Genomic DNA, 15,273 nt, shown 5'->3' with positions numbered 1-15,273 from the left:
CTATTTAAAAATTTAATTGTATTATTATTTGTAATGTAGTAACGGGTTATGCGGATGGTTATATTATTTGGCTGAATGAATGGAAGTGAGGCTCCCTGGACAGCTGCTGACATAATGACTGATTGTGTGTAGAGCAGAGAATGTGAATGATACATTTGAAAGGCTCTGGAATTTGTGAATAATAAAAATAGTTACACTTCCTAAAATCTAACCATTTATTCCAGGCAACAAAAGAAGACTCAAAAGCTTTTGTTTAATGAAATTATTCAAAACAGGGTACAGAGGAATGAACAGTTATCTCTACCAGCACCAGGGCAGCAAGCAGCTTATGTGCCCAAGTAGATGGATCACAAATGTAGGTTGGTTAATGTGGTATAAATGGAATTAATCTGATAATGTTTCCCTTAATATCATTATAATACATTCATGAGAGCTTTCTTGATATAATCACGCTTTTTAGGGGGGAAAAAGAAAGAAAAGAAAAAAAAAGGAGAGTACATAGAAATAGAAACCATTGGAGTATCTTTTGCATGGACAGGTCTTTAATTAATTCAAGAATATTCAATAATTAAAACATACAGTCAAATTAGTTTGTAACAAAAATGACATAAATTGTTAAAAAGGTTTTTTAAAATAGCTAGAAGCCTTAGCTAATAAATAAAACAGCTATATAATCTTTAGGAGGTGATTCTTTACACCTCAGTTTCCATACATGTAAAAATGACCATTTGGAGGATTATACAAGATTCTGCAAGTAAAACACATTAACAGAAAGTGTGGCAAATGGTAAGTATTCTAACACTGGACAGTGGCAGGGGCAGTTGTAGCAACAGGGGTAACAGTACTAAGCACCATTCCAGAATATATCTGATTTTAATCCTCACAAGAATCTCTTATAACAATTAAAACAAACCATCCAACGGTAGCAGACTATGCCACTCCAAATTATGACTCTAGGAGTTGAGAACATCCTACCCCAAAATATGCTGCTTTAAAATACTGATAATCTTGAGCTGAATGCACCCACACAACAAAAAACAGCAAATGCAGGGAGAGGCTTTCTCTAAACTCCCTATACCTATCTAAAGACAGAGCCTCCAAAAGGAACTCAACTGTCGGAAATCCTTATCCTTTTGCGTCAGCCAGGGAAGACTGACACTCACAACAGGAGAGGAAACTAGAGTTGACATCACATCCAGACACACTTTATCACAAACTATCATATCCCCCACCTATTCTGCTAAGGTCCTGTTCATCTTTCCTAAAACTCACCTATTCTCCCCTAATAGGTCAACACCTCTCTAACCTTTTACTATTAAGATGGTACATAAGACTAAATTCTTAGCCACCTCAGTTAGTTACTCACTTTTTTCCCTGGGTATATCCCATGAGTATATTATATATACATCTTCATAAACTTGTTTGTTTTCCCCTTGTTCATCTGTTTTATTACAGGGGTCTCAGCTAAGACTCAAAAGTGTAAAAGAAAAATCATTTTCCCATCCTTGCAATCCACATCAGTAATGACAGAAGAGGACAATCTAAGGTAAAAAAGTAAGGTGGAAATTTAGTGCCTTTTCACACAAAAGTCCTCCTTTTCCCCAGGATACCCTGTATATTCAACTAAAGGGATATGACTCAAGTGAAAAACAGAAGAAAAAAAATATTTTCTTAGGAATAAGAACTATATGTGGGGTGAAGGGGGATATAAGGGAACTAAATGGTAATGGAAAAAATAAAAATAAAATAAAATAACAAAGTAAAAACTAAAAACAATTTAATTCAGAAGAAATAAAAGACTACACCCTAAAGCTTTGCAAAGATTCAAGAGAGAAACTAAAAATGAGGCAAAATTTTATCATCACTATTAATAAGTTAGAAGTTAATTTTCAGTATTTTTTATTTTCCCAGTTTTTCAATGTCCATATAGACATCCCTCTGCCCCTGACAAAAGCCTGAAAACTGCAATTTAGCATCTGTAAGGCATAGGATCAAAATCATACACTGATTGGTGGGTGGCAGTATATTCAATACATCGAAAGAAACACAAGAAAACAAACAAACAAAAGAAACTCCCTTTTCCAAAAATATCTCTGAGATCTCTTTAGTAATGGTTTTCAGTGTTGCCACTGAGGGATCAGAATCATCCATTTTATGCAGACAATGAAACAGATCAGTTTTAAAATAAACTTTCAATAATGAAAAAAGTACAACAGGCAGTGTCAGACACAAAAACAGGCTCATTGATTTGACTTAATGAGTCAAAGAGACACATAAACTACATATTTGAGCACTGCTACTTTCACAAAGTAATATTTTATAAACATAATTCAACAAGTTTTGCTTTGTGAAAAGCACGCTACTTACTTTCAGAAACAAAGGTACACAAAAGTGTATGCTACAATAATAATATATTTTGGAAATATAAGAGGCTTCATTTCCAAATGAAGTTTCAAGTAAAGACTTCTGCTATTTACACTTTCTCAAGACACTGTTTTGACACAAAGTAATCTTGGTTTTCTGGGAAAAAGAAGACCAAATAAATCCCTTAGTTCTAATTCAGTATGCATCATCCTTATGTGGATGAATTTTAAATCCTTATGCAATTTATCTATCAAAATATAAGGCAAGAAAATGACTACCAACTGCTGATTTTTATTTCATATATGTACTGAATTTACAAATCCGTTGAAAGGCACACCAGGGTATCAGAAGCTCCCTCATGACGAGGTCTGCAGATATTTACCCTGAAAGGGCAAGGAGTCTGTCCTTGTTTCCAGACCCAGGCTTTCAGGTAACTGCAAAGACGTGTTCCAAGTGAAGAGGGACTTCACCTGGTGTTTCATATCGTGGGACTCCCAACATGTCCTGTTCTGGTTCTGGTTTTTCATCACTGCACTCAAACACAAGTCTCCCTTATCACATAATTTTCCAAAGAAACACACACAAAAAAATATTATTAAGCTTGCTTTGCTGTTGTTTGTTATCAAAAAAATAATAAATAGCCACTATTTCATAATATCCTTTGGTACAACGTAATTACATGCACACTCCATACTATTCAGCCACAAAAAATTGGTTACTTTAGATGAGAGAAGCTATAGAAATATCCTTTTAAAAACACATAACATATACTATCAGTGTGATACTTGATACTTATTTTTTAAAAAACTGGTGTATCATAACAAAATCAACTGTTTTATAGGAAACTTGGTTTGGCATTAATATAGATTTATGAAAATCATAGCATTAACTTGACATTCAGTTATATAAATTTCAGTACTTCTACTATTTGCTCTATATTTGTGAGGCTTATATTTCATTCGTCAAAAATAATTTATAAATATGTACATATATGTTTATTTATTTCAAAAACAAGAGGAGCCTAGATTAAAACTTAGATAGCCATTACTGTTAAAACAATGGCTGGCAGCACCAAATAATAGCTTCACAGAAAAGGAAAGAGCATTAATAGTGAACGAGAACCTATTTCTGTATTCATTAAAACACCTTTCATTAAAGGGCAGAATATTATATGCGATCTTATGAATCATATTTCAACAAATGTAAGATGAAGCTGTCTCTGATTATAAAAGAGAACATAGTTTTATGTACCATTAAAGAAAAAATATGTTGTCATTTAAATTCATAGATGATTATTATGATGCATCCAAGTTCACATGTTAAAATATGTATATAATATAGAACTTGGAAAGGATAAATTACATTATGTTCTGAACAAAGTGTGAAACTTTTAAGTTCATTAACCTATTTAATCCTTAAAAACCACAAGACAGCTTTTCATATTTATGAAGTGGAGAAACTGGTAAAAAGAGATTTAGTTACTTGCTCTAGTAACAAATAGGAAGACCAGAGCAGGAATTTAGAAGTAATCACACAACAGTTGACTCCTCATCAATGTTTACTCCTTGCTAGATCTGAATTCTAAAAAGTGAGTGAACAAACATTTGCCCTGGCCAAGTGGCTCCATTGGTTGGAGTGTCTTCCCCTACACCAAAGAGTTTTGGGTTGGATTTCTGGTCAAGACACATACCTAGATTGGGGATTCAATCCCTGAACAGGGCACATACAGGAGACAACCAATGAATGATTCTTTCTCACACTGATGTTTCTCTCTCTCTCTCCTTCTCTCTCTCCTTCTCTCTCTCTCTCTAAAAAAATCAATAAATATATCTTCAGGTTAGGATTTTAAAAAGTGAGTGAACAAACCTTTGGGACCAATAGCATTAATCAGGCTCATAACTGAGTCTATTAATTTCTGATTATGAATGAGGTTGTGATGTGTTACATATAGGTAAGGCATTTGCTAAGGTTATATTCAGCACAAATGTGTGTTTACACACATAATAAGCAAAATAAGTCATAAATCTAAATTCTGAGCATCTCAGCTATTCATATATTTCTACTTACAGGAAAAGGCAGACTTTTAATATCATTGTGAGGAAATGAAAATAAATCAATTTTAGAAATGTCTGAGCAACTGCTTTAAATCATGTATTTGCAGGTAAAATCAAGAAGACCTTATTCAACAAACTTAAAAGAAATGTAGTAGAAATTGTGTTTTATGCTGATACCTTTCAAAATGCTCCAGGTATCCACACTCTCTTCTGGTAAGTGAGCTCTGTGGCCCTCTTCCCCTTAACATAACCAGAACTTGAGCTTAACTTTGGTGTCTTGAACTTCACAAAACATCCAGCTGCTACACAAGATGTCCCAGCAATTTACCAAAAGTTTCCTGCTCATCTCTGCCCCTTTGAGGCAAGTGTTGTGTGTCTAAATGTAGATGAGACTGAACAGAGGAAGCTAATAAAAGCATTCACTTGAGTTGTCTGTGAAATCCCTTCTTCCTGTGCCTTTGGGGCCTCAAATTGGACACGTGATCTTAAGAAATTGTAAGTCAGAAGATATAGTCAAACCACTCAGGTATACATTCTGTTAAAATGATTCTTAGCCTTTTGGTCAAGAAGGCTCTTTCCAGTGGTGTAATCTGAAGAAAAAAGAACATTTTGAGAATAGGCTTCTCTATGCATAGAAAGTCATCAACCTGCACCTCATCCATCTAAGGCTCCACCTCAGTGTTTAAACTCAGTATTCCCTGCCTTACAGCTAGCTACCTCCCAGCTATTAGGATTTTCTCTACTTGACTGTAGGTCTCTAACAGCTATTATTAAAAAAGACAAGCCTCAAGCCCTGGCTGGCATAGCTCAGTGGATTGAGCATGGGCTGGGAACCAAAGTGTCCCAGGTTCGATTCCCAGCCAGGGTACATTCCTCGGTTGCAGGCCATAACCCCCAGCAACTGCACATTGATGTCTCTCACTCTCTCTCTCTCTCTCTCTCTCTCTCTCTCTCTCTCTATCTATCTATCTATCTATCTATCTCCCCCTCCCTCCCTTCCCTCTCTAAAAATAAATAAATAAAATCTTAAAAAAAAAGAAAGAATTCAAATTAAAAAAAAAAGAAAAGATAAGCCTCCTGGCAGACCCTCTGCCCTTTGCATTATTCACTCCAACACTATGCTTTGGAGGTAAAGCATAGTATGGGCTATGAAAGGACTATGTGTAGACAATCTTAAAATCCAGTTTTTGAAAAAAAATTTTCAGTATGTATACACAGTTAAACATAAATACACACATGTTTCTATATAAGCAAAATATAATTACAAATATGTACAGCCTCACTATCTAGTTAAACAATAATCTCATTTCCATACCATTATCAGGGCCTTCCAGAAAAACTGTAGTAAATATTATTATTCTTATAACTATAGCTGCAAAATTCCAAGGGATTGTTTTGTTGATATATTACTTCTTGTCATCAAATTTAGAAGAATTTATCATTGAGATAAAAAACAATTAAATTTCCTTTTTTTCCCCAACTAATATGTTATACTTTAGTCACAATGAAAAAATGAGTATATGTCAAAAATGTTAAGGTTATTGGAATTATAAAGAGATTTTGCCCCCTCTATCAATTATACCTGTTTATTTATGGAGATTCATGCTGACTTCAGCATTAATTGTGGCTTTATACTTTCAACTACAAACTTATACCAGTCAACTGACACTGAAGAAAAGCCATTTTCCATCACACTTACTCAAAGAAGAGATACTTGCACTTCCCATCTTAGATGCATGATTTAAAAATTAATGATGATTAAAACTGCCTTTTTTTACATGAGAGCTAAAAATTGGTACTCCCCCACAAAGAAAAGCAGTGTATTTTCAATGACCAAACATTAAATGATGCCAAGCACTAACAGTTACTAAATGTTTACCATATTTTACACACTATGCTAAGTATGTACAGAGATAATTTCATTTAATCTTCATAACAGTCATTTTATAGAAAAGACCGAGGAAGAAGAGCTCAAGTAAGTGACCCAAGGGTCACAAAGCTCTTAAGAGGTAAGCTACAATAACAGCCTAGACATTCTGTTTTCTGTCTCCTGTTACTATCTCCTTTTATTATATTGGAATCACTAAATTTTCCTTTTTTCCTTTTTAAAAAGTGTATCCAACCTGAACAAAGATAATAATCATGAAGAGACTCTTTGGTATATCAATACTCAAATGTCGACTTAGTTCAAAAGTTTTAAAATTGATTTAGAAGTTTTGATTCTCATGACATGAGAAAAAAAAACTATTACATTAGAACTTATAAATGGGTGCTTTATGACAATAAAGATTATGAGAATGCTATAAAGTTAAGTATTGCTATAATATATATTCCTATAATTTACTATGCAGCATGCTAATTATCTTTATTTTTTAAAGATTTTCTTTATTTATTTTTAGAGAGAGAAGGGAGGGAGAAAGAGAGAGAGAGAGAAACATCAATGTGCGGTTTTGGGGGGCTGTGGCCTGCAACCCAGGCATGTGCCCTGACTGGGAATTGAACCTGCGATGCTTTGGTTCACAGCCCACGCTCAGTCCACTGAGCTACGCCAGCCAGGGCTCTAATTATCTTCTAATGTTGGAAATAACCAGTGAAACAAATTATTTATGTCATATGTATTTAATTCTGGTATAATGATAAGAATTTCATTAGTCAGAGAGAAAGTGTGAAAGAGAAAAATGATGCAAACATTTCTCTGAGATGATTCTAACATTTTCTATGGGTAAAAATATATCTAAAGCATTTCTTGCTAATACCCTACACTGTTGACATACTTCAAATGGAAAAAAATGATAGTGTTATCTATTGGAATCTATAAAGAAGAAAAGCTTGGAAATCAGAAAATTAAAGGAAAATATAATGGGCTATTTTCAATTATTAGAATTCCTCAGTTGTGCTCGATCATGAAAATGTATACCTCCACTATACATGATATCATGTACACATATCTAAATATATAATATATTCTGTTTGTGTATATTATATATGTATGCTTTTAATTTTCTCCATTATTTATTTCCATGCATCCTGTTTTTACTACTAGTGCTCTAGTTGAAGAAGTATGTAAGGATAACAACATTAGCATATCTAGCTACAGTTATATGAAATATTTTATTAAAATGACACTATCCTACAAATTCAAAACTACTGAAATAAGTACAAGAACTAAAACAGAGAAAGTGGATCTCAATACAAAGTGTTCAATGTAGGACCAGAGTCTTCTTTCCATGACTCTCCATAAAATAACAAAGGAGCCATCTAGGATTTACTTTAAGGAGTTGTGGGAGACACCAGCCACACAACCATTCTAATTAACATTCCCCTGGCACAGTCCCTACTAGAGGTATTGAAACCGTGGCATTTATCAGTCTGTTTTACAGCTAGGAATTATTATGTGTCCTAGTTGTAGCTAATGAGGGATAAGGGGGTGTTTCCTAAGTGACTTCAGAAGAATATTTGTTCAATCCACTGTACTCCTGTCTTTCAATCATATGTCAGGATCTGATGCCAACTTATCTAAAAACAATCCTATTACCTACAGTTAAAAAACATACACACCAAAGATATTGAAAGGAGAATGAGTCTTTGATAATTCAGTTGCAAGGCCAAACCACCATAGGTACCACCTTCTTTTAGAATTGTTATTAAGTAAGTAAGTGTCCTTTTGATTAAGGTCACTGCTAGGCTGGTCTTCTGTTATGTACAGCCAAAAGCTCCTAAATGGCTCAATGAAGTGGAAGTATATATTTGGTGAAATAAAATTATTTTAAAAACCAGATTTTTAAAAAATGTTTAGTAAGAAGATCATTGCAGCTAGACCAGAGAGCAAGGTTTTCTTCCTTGAAAACCCTTTCAAACTATTAATCATAGAGAAATGAGAAAATACCCTTCTCCAAACAGCCCCAGGTTTAGAGGAGGTCTAAAAGAATTATGTTACATTCTGCTCCAGTTGTATGTTTCATTCCACTTTTACCAATACAATGTATGGGTGGATTAATATGAATCAAAAGACCTAAAAAATAAGGTGGAGGAGTTAATGCCACTGTCCAAAAGCATAAAAACTTTTGTGCATCCCTCTCAATCCATCAATAGTCTCAGAGTCCATGAGCTACAAAAATGAAACATGCACCATTACTGCAGCGAAGACCTGTTGGCTGCCACTCTGGCATCCATTAATTTTTTTCTAAATAGTAGCCCAAATATCCCAGTGATGGGACATTGGCCTCACACCATCTAGACATCAACCAATCGGTACATGCCATCCTCACTGCCTTCTAGATTGATTAAGGTAGGTATACTCTCCAAATCAAGCTGGTCATAGGCAAGGGCACTGGTCCTGGAATATTTATAAGATAATATGGGATGAAGACCTTTCTCCTACCTATCAGAATTTGAAAGAGAAAGTTTGCAGTCATGGCTCTACTGACCACCATCCTTGCATCACTCGAAAAGAGTCAACACTAAAGAAGCAGGACCAAGAAATGGAGAAAGAGGTCTTAATCATACTTCTTGAATCTTATTTAAAACTGCTGTTGAAACCAGATATACCCCTGCAATGCATTAGGTAAATCAATACAATCATATATCTTATTAAGTCATCTGGGTCAGATTTCTGTCTCTAAAATCATCATCACTTTATTCAACTAGGGTATCTCAGAAAATTATCCCAGCCACTTAGCAAATATTAAACAATTTGTTCTAGCTTACTACAGTAATATATTATAAAAACAGGTAATATTCCTCAAGAAGAATAAGTGTTTCTCAAGTTACCAATAATATGAATCCATAATCCTATATTATCAATTTCTTTAAAAATGCAGAGCTAAAAATGGTACCTTAAAAAAATGTCAGGTCAAGCAGACTCTGTATTTCTATTTCCAGTTACCATTCAGAAAGTTGCTTAAAGAATTCACTTACACTTTAGTTCATATACATACAACAGTTATATTTATTTAAACAATTCTATTCCTATAGTGGAAAAAGTAATATATTACATTACCTCTAACACCTTAAAGGGGACTTTTTTCCCTTTTAAGATATTATGTTTAATGTTTCAAGAGCACATTACAGTTATATTCACCAGACAGATATAATGCATTAAAATATATCGGAACTGAATGTGTCAACTTAAGATCATCAAGCATATTTACACTCTGGGGGGCCATGCTACAGCATTGAAGAAGACTGCATTCATTGTAGTTGTCTATTATTAATGTCCTAAGATGTTCAAGGGGCAAATGGTCATCAAACCACAACTTCTACATTTCTACAATATGACTATAACAACTATAGATAGAGTGATGTTGAATCACTGAACATAGATTAGTGGAAGTAAAGCTAGACAATGTTTTGCCTCTAATAAAATGAGAGTGGCCTTTGATTTTTATAATTACTAAAAAATATAGACATTCTGTTTACTAAAAATAAGAGTATAAATTTTGAAAAAATAAATGTATGTAAAACTAGTAGTCTCTATTTTTAAAAAAGGTGATGACTTTTATAATTTTTAATGAAATATTTTCCTGATATATCTCCTTCATCAAGGGAAAAAAAAACAAAAGTATAACCCACAAATGAGACTGTATCAAACTGAAAATTTTTTACACAACAAGGAAAGTCATCAAGAAAACTAACAACTTACTGAATGGAAGAACATGTTTTCTGATGATACATCCAATAAGGGGTTAATAACCAAAATTTATAAAGAACACATAATTCAACACACACACACACACACATACACGAATTCAATTAAAAATATGAGCAGGGGACTTGAACAGACAGTTCTCCAAAGAGGACATACAAATGGCCAACAGATATATGAAAAGATGCTCAGCATAACATTGTCAGATAAATGCAAATTAAGACTACAATAAGACGACACCTCATAACTGTCAGAATGGCTATCATCAGAGACTGCTGGTCAAGGTGGAGTCATAGGTAAACACACTTCACCTGTGTGTACAACTACAGCAAAAATTACAACTACACTGCAACACAAATATCACCCAGATTTGTCAGAAAATTGAGCTGTACAAACATCCAAAAACCAAGAATTTAAAGCAGGGGTGTCAAACTCATTTTCACTAGGGGCCACATCAGCCTCATGGTTGCCTTCAAAGGGCCAAGTGTAATTTCAACTCCTTAACAGTTAAGGAGTAGTTACATTTATACAGTCCTAAAATTATTTTGGCCCTTTGAAAGCAACCGCAAGGCTGATGTGGCCCCTAGTGAAAATGAGTTTGACACCCCCGATTTAAAGAATCCAATTCATCCAGATTGGTGGGATAGGTGGAGACTCAGAATGGCATCAGGAGGCCATGGAATGGATGGTTCCAAATGCACATGTAGTAGATACAAATTGGGAGGGATTCCGTGGGAGAACGTGAGCCCAGCTCCAGACTGGAAAACCCAGTTCAGGATTCCAGAGCCAGGAAGGTAAATTCCTATAACTTCTGGCTATAAAAACCAGTGGGGGTTGGGAAAGTGGAAATAACCGTGGAATTCTCAAAAGACTCCTCTTCAAGGGGACACAACAGACTTAGGTCTCATATAGACACATTCCCTCTAAGATTCAGCACCAGGGCAACAGCTGGAAGGGACAAGTGGCATAGAGGGAGAAAGTGAAGTGACTGGCAACAGGGCGAGTGCCAGGAGACAGCTTCCTCCCAGGAAATTTCCAAAGGCCAGGCAGCACTGTCTCCTCTCTGAGCCCTCTCCAGCTCCACAGAGCCATAAAGCAATAAAAAAGGTTGCCCCACCCTGGTGACTACCTAAGGCTCCACCCCTCACAATTTACAGGTGCCTTTTCTAGAATAGTCCACACTACTAAGACAGGGAGTCAAAGCAGTTCAATATAACACAGAAACAAACACAGGGAGGCTGTCAAATTGAGGAGACAATGAAATATGGCCCAAGTCAAAGAACAGAACAAAACTCCAAGAAAAAGAACTAAATGAAATGGAGATAAGTAACCTATCAGATGCAGGGTTCAAAACACTGGTTATCAGGATGTTTAAAGAAATCAGTGAATACTGCAACAGCATAAAAAAAAGACCCAGGCAAAAATCAAGTTTGCATTAAGTGAAATAAAGAAAAATCTATAGGGGACCAAAAGTGGAAGGGGTGAAGCCAAGAATCAAATCAACAATTTGGAACATAAGGAAGAAAAAAGCATTCAATCAGAACAACAAGAAAAAAAAAAGAATTAAAAAAAAATGAGGATAGAATAAGGAGCCTCTAGGACATGTCCAAATGTACTTATATCCTAATCATAGGGGTGCCAGAAGGAGAAAAGGAAAAGCAAGAAACTGAAAACTTATTTGAACAAATAATTAAAGAAAACTTCCTTAATTTGGTTAAGGAAATAGACATACAAGTCCAAGAAGCACAGAGAGTCTCAAACAAGTTGAACCCAAAGAGAAACACACCAAGACACATCATAATTAAAATGCCAAGAGATAAAGAAATAATCTTAAAAGCATCAAGAGAAAAGCAGAGAGTTGCTGGCAAAGAAGTTCCGATTAGACTATCAGCTGATTTCTAAAAAAAAAAAAAAAACAAACAAAAAAAACAAACACACACACTTGCAGGTGAGAAGGGGATGAAAGAAGTGTTCAAATCATGAAAAGCAAGAACCTACAACCTAGATTACTGTAACCAGCAAAGTTATCTTTTAGAATCGAAGGGCAAATAAAGTGCTTCCCAAAGCAGAGCTAAAGGAGTTCATCTTCACCAAGCCATTATTATATGAAATGTTAAAGTGAACTGTGTAAGAAAAATAAGATCAAAACTATGAACATAAGGAGGGAACAGATTCACAGCTATCAACAACTAAATCTAAAAAACAAAGTAAACAGAGTAGAAACATAATCATAGCTATGGATATCATTTGGAGGATTAGCAGCTGGGCAGGGGAAAGGAGGAAGGAGGGAAATGGTGCAGGGATTAAGAAGTACACATAGGTAGGTACAAAATAGACGGGGCGTAAGAATAGTATAAGGAATGGAGAAGCCAAAGAACTTACATGCACGACCCACGGACATGAACTAAGAGAGGGTATAACTGGAGGGAATGGGGTGGGTACCAGGCAGAGGTGGGCAAAGGGGGAAAAACTGGGACAACTGTAATGGCATACTCAATAAAATATATGTAAAAGAAAAAGAATGGTTATCATAAGTCCACAAATGACAAGTGTTAGTAGGAATAGGGAGAAAAGGGAATAGCTCCACATTGTTGGTGAGACTGCAGATTGGTACACCCCATATGGAAAACACAACAGAGGGTCCTCAAAAAATTAAAACTAGAAATGCCTTATGACCCAGCAATTCTACTTCTGGGTATACATCTGAAGAAACCTAAAGCACTAATTTGAAAGAATATATACAACCCTATGTTCATTGCAGCATTATTTACAATAGCCAAACTATTAAGGCAACCCAAGTGCCCATCAACAGACAAGTGGATAAAAAAGTGGTGGTAGCCTTGACTGGTATGGCTCAGTTGGTTGAGCATTGGCCTGCAAAGCAAAAGGTCCCTGGTTCAATTCCTGGTCAGGGCACATGATTGGGCTGTGGCTTCCCTCCAGGCTGGGACATGTACTAAAGGCAATCAATTTTTTTCTCTCATAATGATGGTTTCCACCCTTTCTTTCTCCCTCCTTTCACTTTTATGTAAAAAGTATAAAGTCTTTAAAAATAAGAAATAAATAATAAATAAGTGGTGGTACAAATAGACAATGGAATATTACTGGACCATAATAAAGAATAAAATCTTACCATTTGCAACAGCATGGATGGACTTAGAGGGTATAATGCTAAGAGAAAAATTTGTCATAGGAAGACAAATGCCATATGATTTCACTTACCTGTATTTTTGGACCATAAGACACACCTAGGTTTTAGAGGAAAATAGGAAAAAAAATTTTGAAGCAAAAAACATGGTAAAATATTTAATAACATACATAACATAATATTTCACCAATATAAATGTAAACTGAACTCAACAGCAGCATTAACAATCATAATTCCTCCCAAATTGGGGGGTAGGGGAATGTGCCTTATAGTCTGAAAAATATGGTGTATGTGGAATCTAAATAAGAGAGTGAACAAACAAAATTGAAACAGATTCATAGATACAGAGAAAAAAACTGATGGTAGTCAGAGGGGAAGGTGGGTTTAGGGACTACATGAAAGAGGTGTAGGAGTGAAAGGATTAAGAAATAAAAATTGGTAGTTACAAAATAGTCACAAAGATACAAAATACAGCATAGGAAACATAGTCAATAATATAGAATAACTATGTACAGTGCAGGTGGGCACTGGAAATATTGGGGGGAACACTTTGTATAGTACATGATTACCTGACCACTATGCTATATACCTGAAATACAAGATAATATTGAATGTATACTGTAATTGAAAATAAATATTTTTTAAAGTGTGTGCGTGTGTACAGTTTGGGGTTCCCCCTTTTCTTACTTTATGCAAGTTAGGACATTTGGAAAAAATATATTGACTTTTTAAAATTCAGGAAATATGATGAATTTAAGTAAGAATTTACAATCATCCAATCATCCACAAAGTTTTGTCTCTCTCTACATATACAAATGAAGGGAAAAATTCATGTCAGACTGAATAATTATATCTAACTACTTACATAGTTTCCCAATTCACTGGGTAATTATATATAATTCACCAATATGCTTTAGTACATAAATACTGTGCCATCTTAAACTGTCAGACTGAATTTATCTTCTCTTATTTAATGACTTCAGTCACCCATCTCAAATGCTCTAAAATTCTCAAGAAAAAGATTAAATTCTACTTCAAAAAATAAATGACTGTCAAAAATCAAGCTTTCTTTTAAAATTTCAAGGTTGATGCCAGCTAGCTTTCATGACTAGGTGAAAATCTTAATTGTTGAAAAAATACTAAACAAGTGACTCCAATATTCTAATCAAAAAATGAACACCATTGTTTTCTGTGGATGACATGAATTTGGCATTGGGACCCAAATGAGATATTCTATGGGCTCAAATATATGAGCCAAAAAATAAATCAAGTTCCAAATAAGTATATTTATAAAATATGTTATATATCCCCATGCCAAGGTACTGTAAAATAGCTGACCACAAAGAGAATTAATTTTACAGCAGAATAAATCAAAGTATTTTTAATATATTTAAGATCTAGTTTCATTCTTTTAAAGGATTCTGAGGGAATTAAACAGTCTTCTGTAGATCTTCTATAAATGAGTTGGAAGAAAAAGGAAAAAGAAGAGATGAAGTAAAAGCCTAAGTCAAAACTGTCAAGCAAAAGCAAATGATTTTTTGTTTAATTTCCTAATACAGACTAGTCTCCTCTCTATGCTTATTTGGTACTATATTATGAATTCAAGTTCACTGGAATGTAAGGAGAGCGTCAAAAGGACTAAGCATTTCACAAAATCTGGAACAGTTTCTAGTAGTAGAATGTCTCGCTCAAAATTGGGTACTTTTAAATCCCCAAGTAAAGTAAGAATAGGATAATAATGGGATTAGAAAACACACAGTTTTCCTTTGTTTACAATAGTGAATGACTGCCCTGCTTTACCACCCCAGAACACAGTTTACCAAGTGGCACAGAATGGTGCTGAGATTTGGATTTGCAAAGTGTGGCTGTGAGACAATGTTGCTCAGTGAAAACTGTAATATATTAATGACCAAATCAATGGGCTCATCAGCAACCTAGGTGCATGCGTAGTCAAGGAAAGCGAAGAAAAAAGTACTGATAAACATTGAATACTTTAGAAAATATCTTAAGTTTAAGATCAATAAAATTACTAAACTACTTCTAGCCACCATTAAAAAAAGTAT

At 34.7% G+C, this 15,273-nt stretch overlaps 1 protein-coding gene and 1 non-coding gene across 14 annotated transcripts in view; one reads left to right on the top strand and one right to left on the bottom strand.

Moving 5' to 3' along the window:
- Positions 1–15,273, bottom strand: part of ADGRL3 (adhesion G protein-coupled receptor L3) — a 761,150-nt gene that overhangs the window by 668,526 nt on the left and 77,351 nt on the right. The gene's annotated exons all lie outside the window — the stretch shown is intronic.
- Positions 12,900–12,978, top strand: TRNAC-GCA. The gene has a single exon. It is a non-coding gene; the product is annotated as a tRNA-Cys (tRNA).

This window comes from Phyllostomus hastatus, unplaced genomic scaffold (genome assembly GCF_019186645.2).
Source record: "Phyllostomus hastatus isolate PE091 unplaced genomic scaffold, TTU_PhHast_1.1 phas_contig_196, whole genome shotgun sequence".
In the NCBI taxonomy this organism is placed as follows: domain Eukaryota; kingdom Metazoa; phylum Chordata; class Mammalia; order Chiroptera; family Phyllostomidae; genus Phyllostomus; species Phyllostomus hastatus.
The sequence above is the reverse complement of the archived record's forward strand: the minus strand, read 5'-3'. Positions and strand labels throughout refer to the sequence as shown.